A 25,293-nucleotide genomic window follows, 5' to 3' on the forward strand; every position below is an offset into this window, starting at 1 on the left:
TAGGAATCATTAAACTTCAAAAATTCAGTTAAATGTTTCTATACTTTGATTCTTGCTGTTAAGGCATTGTAATAACGTGCAATTGAAATGAATAAAATAAAAGTTCTTAGCTGCTCAATAACATAGACAGGATCTCCAGCCTTTACTGACGAAACAGAAGAAAAATCAAGAACGAAGTTTTAATTTGCTTAACTGCAAGCATTTAAAGCACACGATGCTCCATCTATGGGTTTGGTGGTCTGAATAATTCTGTAACTTTCATTTGCCTCAGTCTGTTGGTCCCTGTTTTTGGCAGCTAAATCTCGTAGACGTTTAGCAGCAGAAGCTGTGAGCTGTGTGTGTAATACACCACACGTAATTCATCACGTGATTACAGGTGCATTCGGTTGATTAGACAGCATGGTTGATCAAAGATCGGATAACTGACTCTACTGTAATTACAAAGTAATCACAGACAAAAAATAAATAAAGAAATAAAACATAAATGAAGAGCAGCCAATGCAAGTGTCTCTGCTAAATAGGTGTATTTTTTGTTAAATTTCTAAAAAATGTGAACAGCTGATGAGAATCTGTGTGATACTTTCATGGCATGGACTACTGTCAACTTAGTACAAGTGGATTTGGAACATATTTAATTTGTACTTTGTTCTGGTTGTAGTACAATAACTCACTGGAAGCATTTTAATCTGTTTTAAGAGTAACTTTTCCTGGCACTTCCCAGTTTCAAAATAGAGCCGGACTTTACCCATATCAGGTTCTCTGGACAGACCTCACTAACTGAGCAAGACCATTACAGGCTTAACCAAACTGATACCCACCACACAGCACCCAGCTCCACCCTGGGTAGCAGACCTGCAAACACATGCTATTTGTGATTACTCTAACTAACCCTGGAGGGAGATTTAGTAGCAAGACTCTCCTGATACCCCACCCTGCACCCTAATTTGAAACCCAATCAACCCTACTCCCAGAGCTAACAAATGGGAGGCATTGCACTGCCACCTGTTGTCACATTACAATATTTATAAAAAGTTAAAATATAGTAACAAATAATTTTCTTTATTATTATTGTTTATTTCAAATAAAATAATGTCTATAAAAATCCAGATTTTAACTAAATTCTGTTACATTAGTACAGTACAGCGTGACTCATTAAGGTAAATGTTAATTTAATAATGCACAATGGGTTCGCGGTAGTTCTTTACTGCCCATTTAATGACTAAATAGAGTAGTTATTGGGTGCTTAATGCTTTAGCTAATCATTAACTTGCCATTAAGAGATACTATAAGTATTATTATTATTATTTATTTCTTAGCAGACGCCCTTATCCAGGGCAACTTACAATTGTTACAAGATATCACATTCATTTTACATACAATTACCCATCTACACATTTGGGTTTTTACTGGAGCAATCTAGGTAAAGTACCTTGCCCAAGGGTACAGCAGCAGTGTCCCCCACCAGGGATTGAACCCACAATCCTCCAGTCAAGAGTCCAGACCTAACCACTACTCCACACTGCTGCCCTTAAGTATATTACATTACAGACCCTATTTTCTTTTTGTTTCAATACAGTGTATTTTAAAAAAATGTATACCATGTTTGGAATGGACCTTACACAGAACAATGAACATTATTATTATTATTATTATTATTATTATTATTATTATTATTATTAGTCGTAGTAGTAGTAGTCGTAGTAGTAGTAGTAGTAGTAGTAATAATAATAATAATAATAATAATAATAATAATAATAATAATAATAATAATAATAATGTTAATAGCATTTCATTTTGTTATAATATTAAATATAATCTTATTGTTGTAGAACAACATAATCTGCCAATAAGTTGCAGCCAAATCAAAAGTTCTTATAACCTCCCTCTGTCATTTGAATCAAACACTGTAATTACAAAACATCATGTTTTTTGCTAGCTATGGGACATGGCAACCATTTCTCATTATCTTTCAAACGTGGTATTATACATGTAAATAGATAACTACTCTGAAAGGAAAAATAAATAATGACTTGAACAGTGCTAATACTGTATATGCTCAATAGAGCAGCCTCAACTGTCTGCCATTATTCATATTTGCGCCCAGTTTTACTGGCAAAAGGTTAATATGTGCACATGCTCTCCAAAGCGCCCCCTCATTCATTTTTTCAATATCTTAAAATATTATGTTACTGTACTTACAAGTTAAAAACTATTTTTTCGTATACACAATTAAACTAATTAAGTATTATTGACATATATTTTGTTTAGTGTTTATTTGTAATAAAATAACATTTTAAAAAGTATTTCGCTTTGGTGAATCGAGCCTGCTAACAACTTTGTCTTCTACCGTGTGTAAAAAGTCCATGGTTTAAGTTTTCCCAGTTTAATGGCTGAAATTTAATAAAATGCTAGAGGGTTTAAACTCAGAAGACAGAGCATTTAGGGAATTAAGCAACCCCTGCTTTATATATTTTGTGATGATAGCATCTGTGCAAATGTAGGCAAACTTAGTTATTTTGTGACAGCGTTACAAAATTAGTTTTCTATTCCATTCTTTATTATTATTATTATTATTATTATTATTATTATTATTTATTATTATTTATTATTATTATTATTATTATTATTATTATTATTATTTATTATTATTCTCTTTTTCATTCCCCCACTTCACTTGCAGCTCACTGACAATCATCATCAGTGTCCTTCATTTTATCATTTCGACAGTGTTCAGTTTTAACCATGCCATGTAATACCTCATTTATTTATAAAAAGTTTGACATTACATTAAAAGCTTTGGGGGGGGGGGGGGGGGGGTATTTAAATAATGAACATATCTGAAGGAGAGAAAGGAGAGACTCGCCCCTCGTGTCTTGAGTTGGGTAGTGTTAAGATTTACTAAAACATTTTTAGTCCCGTACCCACTATTGAATGGTATTGTGTGGTCCAGTGCTTAAAGAAAAGGGCTTGTAACCAGGAGGTCCCCGGTTCAAATCCCAGCTCACTCCCTGACTCACTGTGTGCCCTTGAGCAAGTCACTTAACCTCCTTCTGCTCCGTCTTTCGGGTGAGATGTTGTTGTAAGTGACTCTGCAGCTGATGCATAGTTCACACACCCAAGACCCTGTAAGTCACCTTGGATAAAGGCATGTGCTAAATAAACAAATTATAATAAAAATAATAATGCTGCACACTGTTTAGCAGCCAAAATGGACAGGAACCCCCTTTGAGTTATACTAATTTTTATCACGCACTTCATAAAAAAATAAATGAAGTGTGTCTGTGTAGTTTTGCTACCTCTTTGCACTTCTCAGCCACCATTGATAACATACTGTTCTGGTTTGCTAAAATCGTTGGCAAATATTCCTTTGACAACTGTGTTTGCAAGCATAGCATTTCAGATTCTTTGAAATGTTGAACTTCATTTTTATATAGCTAAGTAATGTATATGAATTCCCAGAATTACATTTGGAAATACTGATGGAAGCATAATAAAATCCTTTAGTCAGCTACCATTTGGAATAACATTTCGATTGAAATTGTTAATACTAGTTGCTGAATCCCTGAAATTTTAATTTGGTAAAAAAAGTATTCACCAGTGTTTATTTCATTCATGAAACAAACCGCTTATGGACTGACACATGTATACAACACCCATTGATTCTGGTGTCAGTAGCACACTCACTTCAAGAATGCAGGTCTAAAGGTTTTGGGGTGGAGCCACTTTCAATAATGATGTCATCACCTGTCACACTTTGGAGACCTTGAAGGATGCAGTGACCAATGTGACGTAAATGCCACTGTGTTAACACACAGCAAATCAATGGTCGTCACTGTACTGTAGTGTTCTGAATGGGATGGGATGAGTCTGGACAGGTTGAGTTGGATTAATAATGTAGCCAATAATTAAATGTTTGTTTCTGAATCACTTCAATCTCACTATGGATAGAACAACTGTGCAAAATCCCAACTTCACTACTAATATTTTTCTTTGATAAAGAATAACAGTTTTAATCTTCATTAAAATTACACTGGACAAAATTACAAGGTCAGTAGTTTGGAGTAGTGGTTAGGGCTCTGGACTCTTGACCAGAGAGTCGTGGGTTCAATCCCAGATGGGGAACACTCCTGCTGTACCCTTGAGCAAGGTACTTTACCTAGATTGCTCCAGTAAAAACTCAACTGTACAAATGGGTAATTGTATGTAAAAATAATGTGATATCTTGTAACAATTGTAAGTCGCCTTGAATAAGGGCATCTGCTAAGAAATAAATAATATTATGCACATTTATTAATATTACATAACTAGTAAAATGTCACACTATGAGTCTTTAAATTAAGCTTAATAGTTATGATAGTTACTTATCTTGTAAAATGTAACAGATTTTACTTTAAAAAAAAAAAGATAAATATGGCCTACTGTATTAAAAAAGCAGTAAATCTAAGACAAATTGTCTCCCATATCACTTTTTATTAAAAATGAGCTGGCCGTCATCTACGTCAGAAACAAGCATCAAAAAAACATTGAGCTCACGGCTGTACAGCAAAATAATAAAAATAAAACATTATATATGATTTGAAAAAAAATCTGAGGTACCCATCCTCAATCACTGTGGTACCATACCTTTAATCTAAGTACGATAATCAGTGTGTTTACTACCCTGCCTTTTTCCAAGATTGTTTCAATTAAAAGTAAAATGAATCCCCAAATAGCCACAGTGCCTGCATGAGCAATGAAAGCAAAAAAAAGTTATCATATTTGCAGTACATGCTGGTAACAGATATGTTGAATGTCGAGGGAAATAGGATTTTAATAGCATTTTTAACTAAAGATCTTGAAACAAAATTAGACATACATTTTAATTGAATTTCTGGTTCAAATTGCACCGAACCATTATAAATCATTAGGAATCAGTTTTACAAAACTGCTTTCACTTTTGCCCACATTACAAACACTGCAGTAAGGCTTTCTCATCTCCTGATAAGTGTTAATAAATTACCTGGATTTCAAAATTAATGGCTGCCCGCCTGCTTCGGGGAGATATCATTGTGTTTCATGAATATTTTGATTTTGTGATTAGATCAAAATGCACTGGATTCCTAAACAGCCGTGTCCAAGCTCATGCTGATCATAAACTATTCCCATTTTTAAATAAATTATATTCCTCACAAATCTGCTGATATGGAATAATTAGAATGAGGTTGCCTGCATGTTACCGTACTATTTGCATGACTTTAGATCTACACTTACTGATCTAGAGGCTGAGAGAAAATGTTTTGTGTGACTTTCTAAATATACCTTGCCAGCAGAGATAATGGTTTATATTGTGATGTTAAAAAGGCTTGTATTTGCAAAAAAAAAAAAAAGTGTCAGTTGCCAGTTCTGGGAAACATTGATTAGACAGTTTCTGTCATTCTATTCAGCTCCTATATTTACTGCATCCCTGTTATTTTTACTCTTTTGTATCAGATGGGAATAAAATAGTTGACAAAATGTTTATAAATTGTATTTATTTACAGTATTTAATTGAGGGAGACATGCGAGTTGGATGTAAGTAAGATTAACCCATCATCACTTTATATAAAAATGCTGTATATTCAAATAAAAAGACAACAAAATAAATAAATAGACAACAGATATCAACACAAATTAGTAGGTCTGTGTATAGCATTAAAGGAACGGAATGTGATTGTTAGTGTTACAGACTTTTAGTTAGGAATAAATAGATTTAAATTGGTCATGAGAATATTTTCTGAGTGCTCACGTAAATTAGTTAGAGATATACCCGATACAGTTTGAGTGTTACCAGGAACCACTTCAAGTATTTATGAAACAGGCAACTGCAAGGGCCCAGGGGACAGGATCTATCTACATTAGCTGGTGTACTAGTCGCTCATTAGTGAATGTAAAATGCACCAAACAGATGGCTGTCAATGTCCAAAAAACATACACTGTATATGATATGTGGATTCCTCGTGCTTTTCTACAACATTTTCATTTTTTTTTTCTTTCCTATTTTTGTGTTTGTTTATAAATGTATATATTTACAAAAACTGTTGAGGGACTTTAGCAAACATTAAGGTTTTCCCTCTGAGTCACTGATGCGTCTATAATTTTGATTGGCTTGCTTTTTCATACGGACTTTAACATTGCTGTGTAAATTAAAAACTGTAAATTAGACTGCAATATATAACCACCATTTGTGTTTGTTTGCTTGCTTGTTTGTTTGTTTTAATATTAAGATAGTACTGTTTCTGACTCTATTTGTGTTTTTATATATTTTGTGAAAAAATGTTTACTGAAACCCTGCTGTTAGTGTTGACCCTTTTCATGGGATGTTAATCTCAAGGATTCATATCCTGGTTAAATTAATGAATACATAAAACTCTCCTACTTGCAGTTTCATGTTCTATTAGTAAAGGGCTCTCGACTGGGTGACTACATTAGAACACAGGCCAACCAGAAACTTCCCCCTTGTTCTGGAAAATACAGGGCTGTGTTCCAAAACACTAAACTGCTGAAACTGCCTGTTGCAAAAGCACATCTCTTGCTATCTGTAACATAGTTATGTGCTGTACCTCTTTGTCCCACTTGCTGTATCCACTTTTGTATTTGCAACGCAGCCCATAAGACAACAGTATATTTTCTGGATATGTATAAAACACATGGGAGAATATACCCAACCTGATTGTACATAAACAACTGAATGGAATATTATCAAAAAATATCATCCTGTTTATTTGGGCCAGTAGGGACCCCCTACTTTACCAGCAAGTCTATGTCAATGATTCAATGAGCTGATTGCAATCTTCTCTGCTGAAAATTCAATTTAAATTACATATGTGCCCCTTTTTTTGCTGATAAACTGCTCTTGGAGTTTAGAATCATAAAGTAAAATAGAAGTGTGTGCTAGGAGGGTTGTTTAGAGATTTTTAGTAATATTATGAAAAGTATGCACATTAACTTACCTACACTACTTTAAGAACATGAGAACATACAGTAAGAAAACTTAGCTGATTCCTAGTAGCTAATTGATCTTAGAACTTGGTTTAGTTTTTCCCCTCACAAGTACTCTTTCTGTTTCCTGTGTTTTAATCAGTTAAGAATCTATGTGCATGTAGAACCTTGGGTATGATAGCTTTCAAAACTTAAAGCACTTAGCAGTATTCTCAACAACATTTTTAACGCCTGTTCATAAGCATTATATGAATTTGATTATTGAGTGGTTCATTTGAATGTATTTGTCCAATTTTTATGACATCAACAGCACTGGGAAGCTTTCCCTGGTGAATGTTCTTAGACAGCAGGTGAACATTATTGTGTCCACAGACAGCCCCACGACAAAGGTCAGCACACTTGAAAGTTGGAAAAATAGATTTATGTGCAGATGAAAATACACTCCTCGTTGAGGAAGTGCTGAATAATAAACAGCTGTTGTTTGTGCCCAGACCAGTGTCTGCAGCTGCCAGGCGAGCCATATGGCAAGACATTTAAGATAAAAAGAATGCCTTAGGAGGCTGCCCTTGGAATGTTCACAAGATTGTGAAAAGATGGCATGACATCAAGGGGTTTGTTTGCACATCAGCAACAGCCTTCTGAGATACTTACAGTACCTGTTCTGGCATTGTTAATCACTTATTAAACATTTATAACAGGCTGTGGTTAATTTAGTAATGCTTCATTTCCTCCCACGATTCAACCTTATTCTGTGGTCACTGTAATCAAGTTGACATGAACAACAGACAGAAATGCAAATACCGTGTGTGTTAGAAAGAAGTATAATGCAAAAAATCTTCCAGGTATTTATACACCAAAAAAATGGGAAATGAAAGAAAACCTTCTGGAAAGTGTTCATGTGTTTAAACCTGAAAATACAGAGCTTAGAAATTCACCTTCTTAATATGTCTCAGCAGATAGAAAATTACATGGTGTGCAAACAGATCAAAGGTAGAAGTTTACTAATATAATTAAGACCTTTTTGTTCCTTATTGAGTTAGTATACATTATTATATAAAACCAGTTAGTATTGCATAGCAATGCTGTATTTGAAGCTGGGTACTGCATGAAAATGGCTAAAGGCTAATACAATGAAACCTAAAATAACCAGGCCCCAAAGTGACTTAACATTTGTGATTGAATATTCATTTGTATATTTAAAAAAAATAATAATCTGGGGTTTATTAGCTGGTATGAGCAAATGACTGCTTTATTTCAGGGACTAATATAAATGTTACTGTATTTTCAATAAGACTTTGAACTTTGAGCTTTTAATAAACAGTACCGTACTACTGTAAAATAAGTAACCAAAATTCAACAGCGTGTCATAATCAATATGCATTTTGGGTACCCATTATTTTACTGGGCACTTGTGTTTATTAACTGCTACCAGCTAGCTTTCTAACATGTTAACAAATGTTGTGCATGCTTAGTAGTAACCTATTTATAAACTGTTCAAAGGTATAACATAGGACCTTATGTGAGTAACATCTTTAAAAAGCGCCCAAGTTTAAACCTGTTTTTACAAGATGATATTTAACATCTACTTTAAATATATTACATGTACAGTATAAAATATATTATTTAAACCACTCACAGTTTTATTACTGTCATTTTAATCAACCATTGGAGCAAACTGTATCTTTACATTTTGATTATTCATTTTAGAGAACTATAAAATGATACAACTACTTATAACCAATAGTATATTCTATAGCTTTTATCTTGTCATTTTGTTGATGAAAGACAGACAAAAGTGCACCTTCAGCCTGATATTAAAAATCTGAGGAAGCACTTTTTTCTAAAGGCAAGGACTGAATACTGACTGACGTGCTGGGTATGATAGTGAAATCTAGCAGGTGCATTAACTTACATTCCTCTGATCTGTACACAACCGCACTTGTCTTTTTAGCGTGCTTCGTAATAAGCTTCTTCAAAGATCACTATGTAAGCACTGGAGATAACATCTGGAGTATGTAGCGTGCCTTCCTTTCAGAATGCCTTTTTCCTACTCTTTTAGTTTTCTTAAGAAAATGTCAGTTTAATCATATCTTAATGCTTTGATAATGGGTTCTTTTACATAGTCTGAGAGAGCACTCACTTCAGTGTTTTAAAAGCTTGAATGTAAATGTAATGAGAAAAATGCCCGTACATTAGACTTGCAATAGCATCATTGCCAGAATGGGGTACTGGGGAATTTCAAATTGACAAACAGCTTTTTTTAATTAGATAGATGTTTAATTGTTCATAGAAAGTCACTGAAAACCATCCACCATTTCCAAATGATGATGATTAATATTATATAATGAAGCATGTGGATCAGATCTATTGCTGTGGAACAAGAGAACATGATAAAATACATTGCAGTCGATACAAAAAATGTAATTTTGAGTATGCATATGAGAGTGAGTGGGTGTGTATGGAATCTTTTTTGCCTGCACATGGCCATGGTCATACTAAATGTAGAATAAAATGAAATCATGTGACTTTAAGCTTATTTGCTGCTAGCTACAGCTAAGGTTTTTTTTTTTTTTTTTTGCTGTTTTAAATGTCCAGTAAGATGAAATGTGTCAGTTTATTCACTAATTGTATTGAACTGGCATGCCAGGGGACAAAACGAATCAGTGCAACACAATGAACAATGATTTGTTCTGAAACCATTTTTTTCAATCAAATCTGTTATACAGTGTACGGTATATGCAGAGATAAAACAAATCACAAGACAAAAAAAGATGGTTGAAGTATAGAGCCTAGTGGTACACTACTATTATTTCTTTCAGAAATAACAGAACTTATCTTAACCCCCCAACATCAATCTAATATAACACATCTGATAGTTGATGGACATCAGAAGGTGGTCTCCCTAACCTTGAACTGCTGCTGAACTACAGTCGCTGGGGGATGGCACAACTTCTCTCAAGAATGCATTGCTAGTGTACCCATTGGATTCCCGCATCTAGTTTTTGCTTTTCAAAAGGCAAAGAGTGGTGTTACCAATACTTAACCTCTATGTTATATTGTATATTTAAAGATGCACATATTCATTCCAGAGGAGAAGATTGAATGTTAACAAATCTATAAATGTGATTGATAAATGATTTATAATCAAAAGCAATGACAGCTTTATAGGTAGGATTTGATAGTATGTGCCAAAGTGATGAAGAAATTCATTGCAGCGGTAGCTGTCTCTGATCTTTCATGACCATGACTAGCTTTCAGTACAATGTCTAAATGCTGTTATTATTGATTACACAGTGCCTCCTCCTGGAAGAGTGTGTGTGGTATGTTCTTCATGTAATGTATTTGATCGCTTACCAGATACCTAGATGGTAGCATGAGATCTTTAAATATCTGCTGTTTTTATTTTTCTAAACAACCACATTTCCATTATGTAAGCTGATGTTATGTGCTGTAGCTTACTTCATAGTTCTGTACATGGCCAAGATCTGGCAAGCAACTGTATCTCTGAAAATATTTAAGATAGGCTGTTGGACTGGGAATCAAGCTTGCTAACCTGCCAGTGAAGAGGGTCTGCACAGTTGTATACAAGACTCTTGACCCAATGCATCTGTCTGTTGTTGTTAAACATGTTGAAATTCTTGCTAAACTGACACCCAAAAGCCATAAGGGGATACAAGTGAAGGGGCTGGCTCTTGGAGCGGAATTATCTTCTGGTTCCTGTTAACTGTAGAATTGAATGTTCAGTCACAATAACACACCTGCCTTTAAAAGGTGGGTGTAACTGATTTGAAGGAAATTTACTTGGATTACTGCTTTAAGGGGATCTGAAGGGAAATAACATTTTTTTCCATATGAAAGATGGTCGTCAAAAGAGATGCATGAAAAAAAAAAAACATCAAGAGGAAATGTAAATTCTGCTGTAGTACTGGAGATGGAGAAATGGAATGGGCGGTGGCATGGGCAGAAATCTTTGCAATTCATGCTTATATTTTCATACAATTCTGGTATTTTCCCAGGCTATTCCTGCATTGCTAGTATTTCATTTCTAGTAGTGATGGTCTTCTAGATGGCCCAGCGATTGTTGTTCATTTACTGCATAGAGCGCTAAAAAACAGCTAATAAATTAATGGAGGTCAGTTTCGTGGTATCAACTCAAATGAGCACTTTAGCTATGTACTATTATTGCTAAAAAAATATTAGCCTAGGATAAGGTAGGCTACATTATATATTTGAAAAAAATATTTTATAGGATGTGGTTTACTTCATAATGCCAATTTGGTCCTGTGACGGGGTACACCCAACCCCTGTGTGTATTTTGTTTATTTGGTATTATTTTGTATTATTATTATTATTTAAACATATTGTTTAGTGTTTAAATACACAATGTTGCTAATCTGGAGATGGTCACATGTATAAAAAGCTGCAGCTTTGGCTGAATGAGGTTGGTTTGCTTCAGAGCAGGAGCAAGAGACAGGAGTGAAAGTAAATACTACTCAGGAGTCGGGAGTGAAAAGTAATTGCTACTCGTCCTGGCTTTAAACCAGCACGTCACTTGTTTTGTTTTTGTTCACTGTGTGTGTTTATTGTCTGTCTGTTTTGGCCATCGTGCCTTTTTATTTGAAAAGTGTTTTGTTTTGTTAAACATTTTTGTTGAATAAATCTGCACACCAGCGCTTCATACCCAGTACTGTGTCTGTGTATTTCCTGGTCTGACGTCACCCACAAGCCATCCTTTCCACAGGTCCCTATACTGTTTTTGGAGGCTGCTAGTAAACAAATTCCTTTTTGGGCAGTTCTAGAAGGGTACACAACTGTACATATATCTTAAAACAGAAGGGCAATTCAGTTTCTGTTAAGATGTGAATAAGAAGCTGATTTTCTACAAATGCTTTGTATAAAACATAAGTAAACAAAGCCCATGCTTTGGAACAAGTGCAAATGAGAAAAAAAGGTTAATGTTCACAGAGGAATAAAATAACAACAGTACAAACCTAGCAATAAATTACTCAAAACAATAAATAAACTGCTCCTTGTTACAAAACAATTGTTTCTTGTTGTATACTGTTAACAATGTTGGATAAACTACACTGTAACTATGCTTTACTCTTTAGTAATATTATTTAATACGTGTACTACACAGTACTTAAAAGAAAATGATATTAAGAAAAATACATTTGGTAATGCATAGAATTACATCCTCAGAATTACAGAACTATGTGCAGGTAGTAGATATTAGTACATGGTAACTACATTATAACTATTCTGTCTGAACTTTACTGCCCTGTGTAACCAATTAGTGATAACATTTAAAAAATGTTTTAATTATGAATGAATAAAAACATTGTCATATTCATTTTCTATTCATGGGGAAATGCAAAAATCTGTTGATCAATAAATAAGGAGGCCTATTGTACAATAAGTTAAATTTTAATTACAACAATAAACTTGATTCTCAGTAATATATATATTTAATGGACAAACCGTTTGACAAGAAATGTTTTTGTAAATGGTTATTGTGTTATAACTCAGACACTTGTCGAAACGGTCTAATGGTATCGTGCTATTGAACTGCATATTTTCAAAGCGTTTGCTCTAGTCTTACATTTTTTGAAAGGAGAAAATTCCACGTTAATGTCAAAAAACTTAAATAAAAAATGTAAAGGAAAATTAAATAGGAAAAATGTCTATACCTGGAAATTGCCTTTTAGTATAAGTTAATATATTAAGAAAAACAGATTTTTGTTTAAACTGCTTTTGTTTTAAAGCCTTTTCATATAAATCCACATTTAATAAAATAATTAAAAAGCTTAAAATAATTAATAATCCCTGATAATAATAATAATAATAATAATAATAATAATAATAATAATAATAATAATAATAATAATAATAATAAAACCTTACCTTAGAGCTGTCAAGTACAATCAAATAATAATTATAATTTATTATTTTCCCTGGAAATGGCAGTTCCTTTACCCATCCTTATGTTTTGTTGCTGTTGTTGCCCGTTACCAGTACCATGCATTATAGTTATATTCATCATCCCCAATACATTTCTGTGAATGCCAGTTTTCTTTAATCCTGTCCTACTAGTAAAACTGACAAAATCAATGGTGGGATTCAAAGTGGATAAAACAAGGAAGCAAAGTGCACACCAACCATTTTCACAGTAGCTTCAGAATAAATTACAAATAAAGCAAACATCATAGTTTCAAAAGAGCCTGCCACCTAGTACAAAAACAATCACTCTCCGCTGTTACCCAATGGGAACATCAAAGGACAATGTTCTGTTAGTTGCTGTGAGGGTTAATTAAACACCATTGTACAGTATGAATTGTTTTACTTGAAAAATGTTACAATTCTTATATGTTTAGGGTAAATATCATCAGCTCAAATGACACATTATTGCATTTATGCACTAATGAAACTGTTTTTGAAACTACACAGAGCTGCTGTATTCACAGATGTATTAAGTTGACAGCCCTTCCATTGGAAGCATTCATGATTCACCTATGTAAAGCATTGTAAAAAAAAAACAAAAAAACAAAAAAACCTCACTAAGTGACGCTATTGAAAGTTACCATGAATGTCTTCTGTCAGCCTATATATATATATATATATATATATATATATGTGTGTGCGTGTGTGCGTGTGTGTGTGTGTGTAAACTAACACAGATTAAATGCAGAGAAAGGTGGACAAATAGAAAAAACTGGCTAAATGCTGCTCAATATACCCATCTAGTGGTTATTTGAATAGCATCAGTTGGATTTAAAAATAATTTTAAAGGGACATTTGGGTATTAAAAGCAATAGCCCTCCTACGATTACATTCATATGATTGCTTCCTTCACTGATTTATCCCATTTAATTAGCTTAATCACATAGGCTGTTTCTGTTTTATTGATTTAATTTTCTTTTAAGTGTATTGCAAACAATGTGTTGGCAATGCTTCTCTATGCTCTTAATAGTTGGCTCTGGTTACACTTTCAATAAATCATTCAACTGTTTAGTTATAAACTGGTAACACCTTCAGAAGGATTAATAGCAAGTCTTCATTTACCAGACTTGTAGTCAAGTCCTCAGACCTCGAGTCCGAGTCCGTGTCCGGGTCCCGAGTGTCGAGTCCGAGTCTGAGTCCGAGCCATCAGGGTCCGAGTCCGAGTCATCAGGGTCCGAGTCATCAGGGTCCGAGTCATCAGGGTCCGAGTCATCAGGGTCTGAATCATCAGGGTCCGAGTCATCAGGGTCTGAATCATCAGGGTCCGAGTCCGAGTCATCAGGGTCCGAGTCATCAGGGTCCGAGTCCGAGTCATCAGGGTCCGAGTCATCAGGGTCAGAGTCCGAGTCATCAGGGTCAGGGTCCGAGTCATCAGGGTCCGAGTCATCAGGGTCCGAGACTGAGTCATCAGGGTCAGGGTCCGAGTCATCAGGGTCCAAGTCATCCAGGTCCGAGACCGAGTCATCAGGGTCCAAGTCATCAGGGTCCGAGTCCAAGTCATCAGGGTCCAAGTCATCAGGGTCCGAGACTGAGTCATCAGGGTTCGAATCATCAGGGTCCGAGTCCGAGTCATCAGGGTCCGAATCCGAGTCATCAGGGTCCGAGTCCAAGTCATCAGGGTCCGAGTCCGAGTCATCAGGGTCAGGGTCAAAGTCATCAGGGTCCAAGTCATCAGGGTCAGGGTCCAAGTCATCAGGGTCCGAGTCATCAGGGTCCGAGTCATCAGGGTCAGAGTCCGAGTCATCAGGGTCCGAGTCATCAGGGTCCGAGTCATCAGGGTCAGAGTCCGAGTCATCAGGGTCAGGGTCCGAGTCATCAGGGTCCGAGTCATCAGGGTCCGAGTCATCAGGGTCCGAGTCCGAGTCATCAGGGTCCGTGTCCGAATCATCAGGGTCCGGGTCCGAGTCCAAGTCATCAGGGTCAGGGTCCAAGTCATCCAGGTCCGAGACCGAGTCATCAGGGTCCAAGTCATCAGGGTCCGAGTCCAAGTCATCAGGGCCCAAGTCATCAGGGTCCGAGACTGAGTCATCAGGGTTCGAATCATCAGGGTCCGAGTCCGAGTCATCAGGGTCCGAGTCCAAATCATCAGAGTCCGAGACTGAGTCATCAGGGTCCGAGTCCGAGTCATCAGGGTCAGGGTCCAAGTCATCAGGGTCAGGGTCCAAGTCATCAGGGTCAGAGTCCAAGTCATCAGGGTCCGAGACCGAGTCATCAGGGTCCGAGTCCGAATCATCAGGGTCCGAGTCCGAATCATCAGGGTCCGAGTCATCAGGGTCAGGGTCCAAGTCATCAGGGTCCGAGTCCAAGTCATCAGGGTCCGAGTCCGAGTCATCAGGGTCCGAGTCATCAGGGTCAGGGTCCAAGTCATCAGGGTCCGAGTCCAAGTCATCAGGGTCCGAGTCCGAGTCATCAGGGTCCGAGTCATCAGGGTCAGGGTCCAAGTCATCAGGGTCCGAGTCCAAGTCATCAGGGTCCGAGACGGAGTCATCAGGGTCCGAGTCCGAGTCATCAGGGTCCGAGTCCAAGTCATCAGGGTCCGAGTCCGAGTCATCAGGGTCAGGGTCAAAGTCATCAGGGTCCAAGTCATCAGGGTCAGGGTCCAAGTCATCAGGGTCCGAGTCCAAGTCATCAGGATCCGAGACCGAGTCATCGGGGTCCGAGTCCAAGTCATCAGGGTCCGAGTCCGAGTCATCAGGGTCAGTGTCCAAGTCATCAGGGTCCAAGTCATCAGGGTCCGAGTCCAAGTCATCAGGGTCAGGGTCCAAGTCATCAGGGTCCGAGACCGAGTCATCAGGGTCCGAGACCAATTCATCAGGGTCCGAGTCCGAGTCATCTGAGTCAGGGTCCAAGTCATCAGGGTCCGAGTCCGAGTCATCAGGGTCAGGGTCCAAGTCATCAGGGTCCGAGTCTAAGTCACCAGGGTCCGAGTCCGAGTTTAAGTTAAAATAATCTATTAACAACAGCATACCTTAAATCGAAAATTCAATTTACTCAAGGACAAAAAACAGCATACCTTAAATCGAAAATTCAATTTACTCAAGGACAAAAAACAGCATACCTTAAATTGAAATTCAGTTTACGCTAAGGTGTGCAAGATCTTTATTTGAGCTGTATACTTTTCCTCAACAGTTTATTTAAATATGTTTTATTTGAACTGTGCAAGCACAAAGTGTCAATCATTCCCCTCAGCCTCGCCCACTTCCATTGAGGAAATCGGGGCTTGCTCTTGCTGTCTGCCGATACGATCAGCCAATCACAGCTAACTTTAGTTGGAACCCAAAACTGACACTCAAAAGACGATAAGTTCTGGATGGGGGTTCCGAGCTTTACAGAAGGAACGGGCTGATGTTAGTTACTTATTCCCAATTCGAGGCTGAAGTTAGTCCTTATTTGCACAATTGTGTATTGAATATTAGCTCACATTCTAAGGGGGAATTCACATAGATAGGGAAATTATCGAGGTAGGATAATGATTGGATTCATGTTGGCCCATGGTTGGTATATGGTTGGCCCCACCTTTCATGTTACGTTGGCCCAACGTTGTTATTATATCTGGGGGGGGGGTTCAGCGAGCAAGCAAACTCTGTTAACCGGCGGCCCCTGGTATTTCCCCTTTGTGTAGGTTCATAAGTATTGTTAATGTGTTTTTCACGCATCCATAATAAATCATCTTCAGTTTGGTAAAATAAGTGGTATTAAGTTATTCTGTCTGTCTTTTTTTTATTTGCTATTAATCAGCCACTGTCCTATCAGTCTGATATATCTGCCTGTTTGCCGGTAGGCAATTTTCGACCCCAATTTGCCAGGTGAATTAATTGACTTTGCTTGCAAACAGTGATGGCGTGTGCTGGGAACTAGTGGAGAACAGGGTACCAGAGCTGACACACATCCCATTGGTCCTCAGCCGCACACCAGAACCAATGGGCACAGACAGACAGACAGATAACAACCAATGGGGAAACAGACCAGGGAAGACAAACAAACAGCGGGTTACATGGTACAGGAATACACACACAAAAGCTAAACAAGTAATGGCGGAACACAGCGGGGAGGGAACAACACACAGCACGCAAACACAAACGGACAGTGGGAAATTCAGTACATAAACACAAATGCACGGATCGCTACAATACATATATAGAATAATAGATGGGCTACAGTGAGTTACAGGTAAAGCCATCTAGGGTTTCTGTGATGTTATAAACTATGAGACTGTTAGGGTTAGGGTTAGGGTTAGGGTTCAGGCACAACAAAAGCGGATCGAACTTGCATCAAAAACACAAGCTAAGTTACTAGAAACAATGTGGGCAACCTTGAACCTCACAGTCACTTTTACAGTTGTGCCTATTTCCTTGGTGCTGGCCAAGGTTGCCACAATTATTTCTTCTAACTTAGCTTGTGTTTTTGATACAAGTTAGAACAAACAATTGGGGCAACCTTGGCCCCCATCGGTTTTACAGTTGTGCCTATTTGCTTTGTGCTGGGCAAGGTTGCCCAAATGGTTTCATGAAACTTGGCTTATGTTTTTGATTTCTCCACTTTAAATGGTTGGGCACTTTTGATAACGGCATTTTGTCACATTTCCAGTGTGTTTTTGTTTCAGATTAATAAACACAATGATTAATTTATATTTAAGATGGTTAATTTATAAGATGGTATGATGGGGTACACCTCGTCCCTGTATTATTATTTGTATATTTTGTATTATTATTATTATTATTATTATTATTATTATTATTATTATTATTATTATTGTTGCATTGTGTTTTTATGCAGGCGGACAAAGCCGTCCGTCTTAGTTATTATTTGAGATGACGGCGAAAAGCTGTGTGTTTGTTTAATTTATTTATTTAAAAACCTCATGCAGCCGGTGACCATCTCCCGAGTTATTTCATTGATTAATTGTTGCTAATCGGGAGATGGTCACCTGTATAAAACCTGCAGCTTTTCTATGCTCTGAGAGAGACAGTTCAGAGAGTAAGGAACGAGAGAGTGAAGAAGCGAAAGAGGTTAAAAAGAAACAACTGCTATTGTGCTGGAACAGCCAGCACAATATTTGTGAGTACAAATGTTTGTGGGTTTGTTTTGTTTGGCCAACGTGCCCTTTTGTTTGATGTAAAGTGTTTTGTTTATTATTTGATTTATTATTAAAACCTGAGCGCAAACGCGTCTCGTTTCCCCTACCTACCTTTGCTGCCTTTGTTTTGTGTTGCTTCTTCCTGGTCCGTGACATCAGCACTGCAACCACTCTGCCACAGATGGTTATTTTATATTTAGGATTGTTCGTTCCTTTTGCTGCACCTCAGATTTAAAAAAAAATTGTGTTCAGACTAGGCTGAAAAAACAAACTAAGACTTCAGCTGACACCTCAAGGACAGATTCCTGTATGGTTATGAGATATGGCTGGTGTATTGCCGTACAGAATTTTGGGGCGTGTACTAAACATGCAGACGAGTCATCTCCGACATGCTGCACAAACTGGCGTGTGATGTTAAAATATTTGAACATTTGCCAGGTAGCTGTAAGGTAAATGGAATGTGACTGGGAAGAGCAGCCAATTGAAATTCATAAAGAAATATGCTCACCTGAATAATCAGACTAAAAGAATGTAAAGACACAGAGAGAGTTATAACACATTGGAAATTGATAGCAGCTTGCATTGGGAAAGAGCAGAAGGAATGTAAAGAATAATGGAAGAAATATCTTGTCATGTTTCATATGTAATCATACAGATACCAAGATGAATGTCTCTGAAAATCAGTAAGGAAAGCCCAATGCAAAAATAAGTATTTTTTTTTAGGTGAAAGCCTATGTCATCACACATACAACAATACCATCCCAGATTTGCATCTACATCATTACATATATCCACCTTACTCAGGCTTGCTCAAAGACGGCCCCAAAGATAAAACATGCTTTATTTAGCATGCCAAATACCAATGGGTCCTGAAACAGTAATAAACGATGATAAGAACACATTACATGGGATAATAAACTGAATATAATGTCATATTATGAAAATTGAGAAGGTATTCCTTTAACTTTCATGAAGCTACTACTTAGCTTTTAAGTAATGACATTTTCACTATATACAGTATATATTATGTAGAATCTCATATTTTTTCTTTACAAGGTTTCCTGAAAGTTCTGCTGAGGTGTATCATGATATAGTGGGCTTTAAAACTAGAAGGGTAGTGCGAGTCATATCTGTAATAAAATTAAAGCAGAGGTAGCCAATTTGATCTAATTTCATTAAACCACAATGCTTCACACTGCAGTTTATGTCGTTTCTGAGCTGCAGTGTTTACTGAAAGTGGATGGATTTACTTCAATTCAACCCATTGGTGGTAATTCTGCTGATAGAAAACACAATATACAAGTAGGTGTTTTGCGTCAACAGTAAAACTTTATATATATGTTTTTATTGATGGTATGTCGTACCTGCTGTTTGTTTTTACCACTACGCAAACCGCCCTTCTTTAACCCGTTTGTATTTAATAATACAACGCATTTTCACAGGTAAAGCAATTTATTTAAATAGTGTTAACTGTAATTTCGATTTCCTCACATATTTCCCCTTATTTTCCGTTTGAATTGCATATCGGGATATGTATTGTGCTGCTTATAAAGAACAATGCACTGCTAGAATCAGACATTCCAAAGGACATTTGAAGAAGAGAAAAACGCTCATGTGTGATGTGACAGAGATCGAATGATTCTTGGTGTTAGATCTCCCTCTCGACCTGTGAGGGCACGGTGCAAGAGGAACAGAGTACCCTTAATTAAATGGCACGACAATTTATTCCGAAGCGTAGATGGAAGTCGGTCATTTAGGAAGGGGACGGAGCTACGGCACCCAAGCTCATTGACCCGGATGGTAAGCGACGTGGCATCCGAGGACTGGAGGAGTGGATGTGCTCGTTAACCTTGGGGTCATAGGCGAGGGTATAAATAGGGGGCATGTCTTGAGTGATCTGTTCCTTTGCATATGGTTAAGTTAAATAACTGAGAAGGAGCCCGTACTCTGAATAAACCGTGAATGTTTTTGTGTCTGTGTATTAACACTGTGTGTCTTGTGTGTTATTTGTCACTGAAGATTACTGAGCACGATCCGTAGCTGCAGCCGCAGGCCAGCGAAAAAACCCGGACTTCACCACTCAAATTTCCACTACAGGAACTGTCTTTGTTTTCACCACTAGCACTAAAATCACGCACTGTCTAAATTGTGTGTGTGTGTTTTGTGTTTTGTGTGGGTGACGGAACGGGACTTTGGGTTACGGGTCAAACCCGTGGGATTACAATCCGAAGTGATACACGCCGCTGTACCACTTCCAACACTGTTATTATTTGCAGGTTTGCCTTAAGGCTCTGGACATTTATTAAATTAAATAAACACCCTTGCACCTGTACACATGTTGTCTGTGTGATTACTCTGCTCTGCACTGCACTGCACTCACCTGCACGTCTTTACCACTTTGCCACAGTGAACACAAAAATCGCTGTCAATTGGCTGGCGTAAAAAACACAGCGAATAAACATTGTAGTGTGTTTAGCCCTTTAATGACAGACTTGTAGAACTTGAGCCTGGTACTCGGACTGAGTCGCAAAAGACTCAGACTCGACCTTGTGTGACTCAGACTCGAACATTTGGCCTCTGTGACTCAGAGATAGTAACGACGAGTCATTTTTCTATTTTCTATTTCACAAATAACATTACAGTTACTAGGAAACCTGTGCACAATAAAATCCCAGTTTTGAAGTTTATGAGCAATATTTATAAAGCATTTTCTGTCAAGTTCACCGGACTGTTTTTAAAATGAAAAACTAAATAACAGTAAATAATAATACAAGGTAAGTGGTGACCTGCACATAATAATAATAATAATAATAATAATAATAATAATAATAATAATAATAATAATATTGCATCTTAAAATACTTTAAAAAGTTAATGAACACAAAGGATCAAAGAAGCAATTTGTAAAGAAACACAACTGAGATTGCAGTAAGTTGTATATGTAAATGTATAACAATAAAATACATTTGTTGAAAATATTTATTTAGAACGCATAGTTTTTTTATGTATTCTAATTGGTTGAAATCAATCCATAAGGCCTTAACACTTATGATCAAGCTATGTAAACACAGCATTCAGCTGCTCCACACTTGAATAGAAATAGCATGCAGTATCATGATATCTTACATTCATTTTCCACTGATAAACCTCAAATGCAAACAGCACAGTCACTGTCTATTCTTTGCACAGGCTGAGACTCAGATGCTAACTGAATCTAGCTTCTTATAAACTCTTCACACACACACACACACAAAACAACTATGAAGTGTTTTGTGTTCCCTTTGATGTATTCCCGTTTTCAATTTCTTTTTGATTCTATAGTGAATTCATGTTTTTGTGTGTGTATATCTGTTCAACTCATACATACAGTATTGACAACATTGCACAGGTTTTTATACAATTTAGAAATATTTAGTTTGATGTGGATCTAGTACTATATAAACTGGTATTAGTAAGCACAACAGTGTTGGTACTACAATGAGCTGAGTCAGCGATGTATTGTAACAGGGTTGTACTTGACACAGAGGGTTGAGCTTGAAACACTGCTGAGGCATCCAGGTTTTAATAATACAGGCAGTTGCAGTGGTTGGTTGCCGCCACTAAGGTCCTCTCACAAACTAAACACGCCTCATAGCCTGCCATCAGCAATACTAGTTTCAGTATACCACTTTTATTAATGATAAAAGTTGTAAAAGTTGGTAGCATCAGATTAGAAGTTATTTGCTAGAATAATGTGCGGCTGTGCTACTGTACATGGATAATGAAAAATAAAAGGGCCTATTTTTACCTATAAAAGACTACCAATGTAAAATGTCCCAGTATTGTTTACTGTGTTTTTCACATATGTTTAACACAGTACCGTATACATTCTTTACTTTGCCATTACTTTAACTATGATTTTCCTCTTTTCAATGCTTGCCTTTGTTTTGCTTTTACAGTAAACCACACAGTAAACTATTATTTGACAACAGAACATTAACTCCAATCGCCTCACATGAATTATTGAGTATCAATTGTGCTTTTAGTGTAAATGTTATGTATTCCCAACATGCATGGCCTGGTTCACAATTACTTTTTAAATCATAATTCAAAGAACAAGCAAATAGTCCAGATAAGATCAATTTTCAATTTTCAAATTGGCTTTATTGGCATGTCAATAAAAATAATTGTTGCCAAAGCACATACATGGCATAAACAACTAAAATATATATAGAGACTATCTTTTAATACTAAACAGTATCCCTCCTTCCTCTATATTTAATAACTCACTCCCTCCTTCTATATGAAACAGTACCCCCCTCCCTCCCTCTATATTAAACCGTACCCCTCTCCCTCTCGCTATATTAAACAGTACCCTCCTCCCTCCCTCTATATTAAACCGTACCCCTCTCCCTCCCTCTATATTAAACAGTACCCTCCTCCCTCCCTCTAGATTAAACAGATTCCCTCCCGCCATCCCTCTCTCTTTTCCCTCTCTAGTGTGACGTGTTCACTGTTTGTCCCTCAGGCTATGACAGGTTGCCACGTATTGACCAGTATGGCTGTGTGTTTGTCTTCCCTCAGCAGGATTGACAGCTTCTGGGTATCGTGCATTTTGGGGAATTCTGGGACTAAATTGCTGAATTTGGGGAATAAAATGTCCCTTATGTTTTTATATTTTTCACAGTGTGCTAGGAAGTGAATCTCAGTCTCGACCAATCCTGCCTCACAGTGACCACAGAGCCTGTTCCCGGCCTGTGTTGGCCTTTTTCAATGGCCAGGTTGCGGTCACTGAGCTGGTATTTGGTCAGGATCTGCCTCTGCTTTGTGTTTCTGACAGTTACCAGGTATTCTACCAGGGTGTAACTTCTATTTAGGGTCTGATAGCACTCAAGTTTGTTTTGTGTTTTAGTGTTTGTATCCCAATGGTCCAGATAGGAGTAATTGCTAGAATTGTTCACGAGTATGATATTTTTGGAATGTAGGTATTTTTTGAGTACATTCATGTATTTATTTTGCAGCCTATTTAACATTTAATTTAACAATATGCACCCATTAAAATCGTTTAAGAGGAAGGTTAAAAAACAAAGTCCTCTTGATATTCCATAGACTCCATAGACGTTTCCCTGGTTATAGCAAACAAACGTCTCTGCTGTGCATGTAGGTATGCTGCTGTGACCAACTGGGTGCACTATATCCAACATACTATGGCTATCTACCCTGTCTATACCAAAATGACTATGCAAGAATTTCCATTTGTGATCTTATTATCCATTTTCTTATTACATCTTCAACAGTGTTGTTTGAAAGTACCATAATAGCTAGCTGTTGAACTGGGAATGGGAACAACAGATTCCAAATAACATCACAGACTAAAAATAATGCTTTCAATAATGCAAAGCCAGTAAAGTGAGGAAAACAATTATGGATACCGGTAACATGAAGTTTGCTTTTCATTTTAGAAAGCAGATTTATTGCTGTAGTTAATCATTATGCTGTCATACAAGATTTGTAAAATATTCAAGAGCTTTACGTGCCTGACTGCCCTATCTATATTGAAAAATAATGGGCATCTATCCAATTAAAAACTGCATTAAATATGAATTCCAATATTACAAGCACTTTACTTGTATATTTATTATTTGGGTTTTTTGGTCTGTACAATCAGATATTTGTAACTGTTGAAGGGGTGACTTCACTCCACATTGGTTTATATGTTAAGCCTGTTGTTAACAGTTAATACAAAGTGCCCCTTTATATAGGGTATAAAGCCCCTGAAATCAGAAAGTTTTTCCAGTCTTCAATATAATACTTTACATATTGTTGCAAATTAATTTTTGTGGGTTATATATCTTTATTTATTAATGTGTAACAGAGGCGTTCTGTTGCTGTGTGTGTATCTGCTGAGAAACAAGAGAGACACGGAGGTTTTGACGTTGAAATGTCGCTCATGCGTCCAGGTTTTATTACAAAGGTGCAGGCAGTTGCAGTGGTTGGTGGCAGGTGCTAGAGTGCTAGCAATGGTAGCCCTAGTGTGGAAGGAAATACACACATGTCTACATTATTACAAAAACACAAAACAAAACACAGTGGGTAAAACAGCTAAAAACAAAAGTGTGCCATACAGTGGCTCAGCGCTGCTCCCACTAAAAGGGAGGTCCTGCTTCAGGAACCTTCTCCCAAACACAAATTAAATAAACTGGGGTGGGAGTAAAATCCCCTAAATTAATCCCTACCCTAGTTATAACAAGTATGGGGGGGGGGGGGGGGGGGTTCACTGTGATGAACTCTTTAATTGGCACGTGTGTCTTTAAGATGAAGAGCAATAGGAGAGGCAGAGAGTGTCTACAGAATAAGCATGAAGCATGGGTTAGTAGGATTATAATTTGTTAGTCTAAATTTATAAAAGCATTACTGCATCTCGGTATATCCTTGTGAAGATGTATGTATTGAAAGTTCCTGTAATAAACCAGGACTTTTATTTTATTAGTTGCAACAAGATGTTTTCTTATCTTCATTATTTTGTGGGAAAATACCTGTTCAACTTACATTTCACAAATTCTTCACACTACATGAAAAGAAAATCACTCAAACTACACACACTTGTGTTATGTTTTTTCTGCATTAATATAACAAGCGCTATAAAAAGCATTGCAAAGTATAATTTTCCTGTAAAATAAATATAACATTCATCAAGTATTTTGGCCAAAAGGTAAATCGCCATCTTTATTTTTAATAATCAATGTACAGTATTTATACAACCATTGTACATTTCAAAAAGTAATCAGTTCTGAATTAATGCATTATTGCATAATTGTGTATAAATAGGGTAAAGAAAATTGAAGTGCTAATGCGTATCAATTTAAATATAGAATACTATTTTTATTTTAAATGATTTATCAAGAAATAGGTCAGCAGGGACACCTTTATGGGTTCTAATAAGTTGAAAACAGTGTAACAATGGGGTGTCAGGATGTTATTGTTAAAAAATGTTTTTAATTAACCCCAGTTGTCTAACTTTATCTTCCTGGTACATGCCCTCTCATTTAGAACAATTGTGGTTTATTTTTTGTTTATATCTGACTTACATTTCATATTATAAATCCTGTATGAGAAATCAACCAATTATTGTCAAGGGGTTGTAAAAGATCCAGTACATCTTATCTTGTGTGTAGATATCATTCAATAAATAGAACATAAATTCTAGAATAAACTTATTTTTTAATGTTTTATAATAAGCTACACTGTTGTGTGTAGAGTCTTTCTTATAATAGCAGAAA

The sequence above is a fragment of the Acipenser ruthenus genome, chromosome 4 (genome assembly GCF_902713425.1).
Source record: "Acipenser ruthenus chromosome 4, fAciRut3.2 maternal haplotype, whole genome shotgun sequence".
Classification (NCBI taxonomy): Eukaryota; Metazoa; Chordata; class Actinopteri; order Acipenseriformes; family Acipenseridae; genus Acipenser; species Acipenser ruthenus.